This window comes from Artemia sp. Qi Xiang Cuo, chromosome 20 (genome assembly GCF_049724085.1).
Source record: "Artemia sp. Qi Xiang Cuo chromosome 20, ASM4972408v1, whole genome shotgun sequence".
NCBI classification, from domain to species: Eukaryota; Metazoa; Arthropoda; class Branchiopoda; order Anostraca; family Artemiidae; genus Artemia; species Artemia sp. Qi Xiang Cuo.
In genome coordinates, this window is record NC_142813.1 from 20,107,138 (window position 1) to 20,113,137 (window position 6,000).

The window sequence follows — 6,000 nt, forward strand, 5'->3', positions numbered from 1 at the left end:
TGCTATATTTAGATTGAGGATGCAATTCTAGGCATATATTTACACATTAGGGGGGTGGGGGTAGGCTATTTATTCTGTGAATATATAGGCTCTAATAAATTCATGAATTTCTTAGAAAAACTGGAAAAACAAGGAAAGAAGTGAAGATAAAGGCTCTCCCCTTGCAAAATGTGTTAACTAGGATTATTCTACATGTTATGGAGCAAGAATTGTTTCCTTTTGTCCAGCTGGACTCTTAGGCTTAAAATACTGGTTGGCTGGTTGGCTAATTTAAAGACTTGTATATATATAAACTGTCAAATTAGCCATCTGGTGGTATCCCCCTAAGCATAGCCTAGAAAACAGGTCCCTTATCTTGGACATTATGTATATAGGTTTACATAGTTGAGATTGGTTGATAGCAGAGGTATAATTTGCTATGGGGTAGGGGGGCAACTGCCCCCTTTAGACCTCATTTTGCCCTACCCTCCAGACCTCATTTTGCCCTCCCCTCCAGAACTCAGTTTGACCCCCCCCCCCCCAGATAAAATTTAGTTTCTGCAAAAAACTTGTCAAAACTAAGATAAGCCTGCATAATTCAAGCATCCAGAAAAGCAGGTTAGTTTTCTTTAGTGTATCTTTGCCCTTATGGTAAAAAACTGGTTGACATTTTCTAGGGGATTTTTTCATGGTGGGGGGGGATTTCCACGAGATAAATTTTTCATGTGTAATTTTCCAGGCATAAATTATCCATAAATTTTTTTTTAACAGGATCAACTTCTCACGGAGGGAGGGGGGAAGGATTCTCGGGAAAAAAATTCCACAGAAGGATATCTCTATTTTGTTTTGAAAAACTATTTGAAATTATTTAGGAAGGGGCAACTCCTTTTAAATGCGTGATAATTTCTGTTCGTTTTAAGCTTTGATGTTGCTCGTTATTTTCAGTTGAAAAAACTTGTTTTTTTAATTTAATATCTGGTCCTTTTTAAATAATACCGGGAAATCCGGCTTTCTCTCCATGAAAAATTCTGGTACTTGTGTATTATACGCCACTCACTTAAGATTACAATGTGTAAAATTCGAGAACAAACTGGTTTCTTTGTTACTTTAGAAAAAAAATTGGACTTTATATTTGCACATTAGGGGGGGGGGGTAAATTATATCTGCTCTGCATGCAAAATGTGTTTGGTACCATTATTCTGAATATTAGACAGATAGATAAATAAGTGTATTTTAAAGACAAATATACGGTGATGAACACAGTGAAATAACATAAATGAAAGGCACAAATAACATTAACTTTGATCAGCAATCATCATAAAACATTTAAATGAAAAACGACATTAACCTAATAATGAAATAGATAGATAGATAAATAAGTGTATTTTAAAGCCAAATATATGGCCATGAACACAGTAAAATAACATAAATGAAAGGCACAAATCAACATTATCAACATTATCTGATTTAAGTTTCTTAATTGCTTCAACTACGGATGAAAGAGAAATGGGGATACAAAGACGCTGAGATAGGGGGGGGGGTACTAAATATAGTAGAAAGAGAATGAGTATACAAAGAATGCACACGGTAATTAACATCATAAAAAATAGACGAGTAATGGCCATGCCAAGCAGATGTAGGGAGACAATCACTACTTGGCACATCACTTCTAATCGACTCAGAATTAATAACTTTTTGCCATTCTCTCTTTGACACTGGAACATACATACCATGATAACGCATTGACTTAAGATATTTTTTATATTCACTACGCGTCTTATGCTTAAGGTCAGATGCAATTCCACAAGACGGTCTGTCACATTCATTCCAAACTATTAAACTAAAACTTTGCTTTATTTTTCAAAGTCTTTAAATTAGGATCTAAAGACCAGATGGGTTTTTGCGTACTACATCCATCACGTTACAACGGCACAGCAACTACCTCGGCATCTTTTAGACAATTAATTATTTGATTATTATAGGAATCCAGGTTCTTTTTGCAATTCACTAGTACAGAGCACTGGATCAGATGATAGGGAACTCGTATAGCAGACTACAGGTTTGTTAGTGTAAATGCATAGAGAGGGACATCAGCTTTTTTCCAATACCTTTTTTTCAAACCATTTTAAAGACCAAGGTACTTTACATATACTTACAAGGTTTATATTAAGCGTAAGAATAAGTGAAATAGGGAGATGGTCTAAGTCTTGTTCTTCAACATGTACAAACACTATTGATGTAGTAATACTAGGTGAGCAAAAAATGTGATCAATATTGCTCTTACTGCCTAAATGGTGAATGTAAGAAAACAGATGAGTTTTGGGTATAATATGATAAGATGGAAAGCAATCTAACAACGAATTAATTCTCACTGACGAAAAATTTATATCGATATTGAAGGCACTAATGATAATATAATCTAGAGAAATAGAAAGAATTTTTTCCGCTAAAAACTTCAACGTGTTGCATGCTTTAGCATATTTAGTGATTGATCTGGCAGAACGATCATCATAAGGCACATAAGAATTAATGAAAACTGTAGTGCCCATACGAACAGCCAAAAAGTAAAAAGTCACCGGCAAAACCAAATTCGGATTGCGCTTAAAAACACAAGCTAGCCCATCGGATGGGCGACCTCTTGTGGATCTGGCAGTAGTACAAAATACATCATGATGAGGGCTCCGAGCAAAACGCTAATGCTAAAATCTGTAAGAAGATGCTCCCTGCAGACAGACCAAATCAAAATCATTGTAGAGCTTATCAATAATGAAGTCCTCATCCTTTGTACCATTAATATTAAACGATACTGTTGAAAACTCCAAAGTCATTGCAAAATGGAGAAGCGCAACATTAGTTCCTTAGATACTGGTCAGGACAGACTATAAGAAGCATGTTTTTTACCACAGTTAGCACACTTGGGAACAGCACTACAATGACTATCCTTAGTAGAAAGATGTGGCCCAGTACATCTGGCATATTTCGGGACAATGCTGGTGCAAGTATTTTGAAAGTGATCGTATGACCGGCATTTGAAGCAGCATTTAGGTATTTCCTTAAATTCGTGAATTCGAAAAAATTCATATTTAACTTTAATTCCTTCTTTGTAATAAGCGGACTGAGTGAAGGAGTCTTCAAATTCAAGCTTGACAGACATGGTCTGGCCCGATCGATTTGTACTTATTATACCTTGCAGTCTTTTAATAACTGAAAGGTCGGCATGGACTAGAAAACCTATGAGAATCCCAAAAAAGCGCTTTAATCGTGCTTTAACTGTTGCTCTGGTAATAAAGTTATAAACTGATGTACAAAAATCTTCAGTTGCAGATTTATGAATATTAACATACCATCTGTCATTAACAAGTTTCACGCTACAAACTAATTCATGCCCAGCTATTTGATCGAGAACAGTTTTGCTTTTAATCGATCAGACAGATCTGAAGGCACTTTAGAGACAATAACTGTCGTATACGTGTCAATTGCTGGGGTAGGTTTGGGTAGTTGAGGAAAATTCAACTGATAATTGTCAAGTTTCCCTGACATTTCAACAACCACTTGTTGCAGCTTATTAAACTTAGAGAGTAAAGAAGTATAAAAATTGGCAGGGAGACATGGCACCTCAGTAGGTCGCTTTATCACAAACATAGGTACAAAAGTGTCGCTACTGTCAAGATATCTTAACAGAGAAACGATGTCACTAAAATGACCAGAAAGTGCATTGTTCCCCTTACGTACTGGGCAATCCGATTCAGGTGCACTTATTTGCCACAGTAAAGTTTTAGCTTTTTTGACTATGTTCACGTCAAAAAACTCCATACAATGTCTTTTGATTATGTCATCCTCAATTCTACCGAGCAAATTGCTTTGAATAGAACTCAACACTGGGGGATACACGAGTTCAGGCGTTTTATCAATGCTCTTCTTAGCTATCGCAATCGCCACACAAATTAAAAAGTCACTGTATTAATTCAAGAAAAAAACACTGAATTAATGAATATCAAAACCTAGTTCAAATTAAAAGCGAGCTATATTCCAATTTATAATCCTCTTAAAGTAAACTCAGATCAACAGCTCACTTGGAATAAATTATGACCTCACCGAAATAAATCCAGACAGGCAATAATATCCAATACAATTTTGTTGTTACCCCATTGAACTCTGAAGGAAAACTGATATCGTTTTACATATATTGTTTTGTACTTTTAGGTGCTCGAGTGTAATAGAAAATATTCTCACCATTATTATCTATATGTAAGGTTAACTTGAATGGGAGATGTGTTGCGTGGAGTTTATTTGAAATGGTAGTTGAATTGAATAGGGATTGAATCTAATAAGGATTGAATTGCATGGGAGTTGAGTTGCATGGGTTTTAATTCTACGGGGGTTGAGTTAAATGAGGGTTGAAATGAGAAGGGTGGAGTGGAACGGGGCTAAATTATGTTGGGTTGAGCTGAATGGCATCGACTTGAATGGGATCGAATATCACAGGGTCGAGTTCAGAATTGGTCGAGTTAAACGGGGGTTGGCTTGTATGCGGTTGAATTGAATGAGGATTGAAATTAAGGGGGGTAAAGTTGAACGAAGGTTGAGCTACAGGAGTTAATTGAAAGGGGGTTGAGTTACCTGCACAACACCCAATGATTTGTTGGACCTTGATTTGCAAAATAGTTGCCTAGCCTTACCATGTCCCGAGGGTGTGTATTATTTATATTATGCACCAATGCGGGCACTTGGTGCCACATGCCTTTAGTAATTATAATATCATTAACCCATTGCCATAGCATAGATAACGGAACAACTTCATAGTTACCACTTAAAAGTAGTTTCAAAATAGGGATCGAAGAACAGGAAATGTCTTTTCTATTTATAATATTCAAAAAAATATTTATCCTCAAATCTTCTGGCTGGATAAAACTTTGTTCTGAGTCACTTGACTTTGGCCCTTTCAGTATAGCGTTGCCAGCAAGAAGAAATCCAAGAATAACCCCAAAGGCCCAATTTTCCTTTTTTCCATAATCACATGTCAGATAATCGCTGGGCAAAAACACTCGAGTTTCACTTGGTCTTTCATCCACTTGCTCCAAAAAGGATGCAAGATGTGCTAGCCCGAAGTTTATTACTTTAATTTTTCCGGCTGGCAGTAGGAGAATGTTTTTAAGTGAATAGTCATTGTGTACAATCCCAATCTTTTTCAAATCCTCCCTTGTCTGAAGTAATTGAAGCATAACATGTGCAGTCAAATTCTCTGGCATTACTTTGTGTTTCTCTATATAGCTTTTTAGGTCTATTGATCCTTGTATATACTCCATGATAATGTAAATTCCACTCGGTGTCGTGTAAAAGGGGAGTAGAATATTGATAGACGTCGGTATATGCTGAACCAGGCATAATATTTTGACTTCAAGAGGTATTTTTTGTTTTCTAGAGTAGAAACGAGAAATTCTCCTAAATTCAGCAAATTTAATTGCAACTGTTGCATTGTCTGATCTCCTTATGCCTACTGTAACATTTCCAAAAGCACCCTCTCCAAGTATGTTTTCGGTTAAAAAGTATTTACCATTAAATGCTTGTGAATCGTCCTTACTTTCAAGCATTTCAATATCATGTAGTTCCTCTGTGCCACTGGATGTTACGAGCTTTTTTAAAGTTGGTCTCTTTTTTGTTCTGTTCCCGTGAGGTTCTTCTCTTTGATGATTTGTCCGTTTTATCTTATGTTCATTTGTGTTTCTAGCATTGATCAGCTTTTTAATTCTTTCCATATTTTTATTTCTCATTTGTTAATAATGTTTACATTGTCATTTGTATATCCTTGACTTTTCAAACATAAGAGAGAATTTTCAAATTTATGTTTCTGTCATTAGAAATCGATGTTTGAAGCCATTACATTTAGAGCACTCTGTCATATTTGTGGAATTGTTACTATTTTTATTTTTTCAGTTTTAAAAAATCAGCTAACCAGTTCCTCAAACTTGAATCCGCAAAAGGGCCGGGAAGGTTCTGAATATATATATGTATTTTAGCATT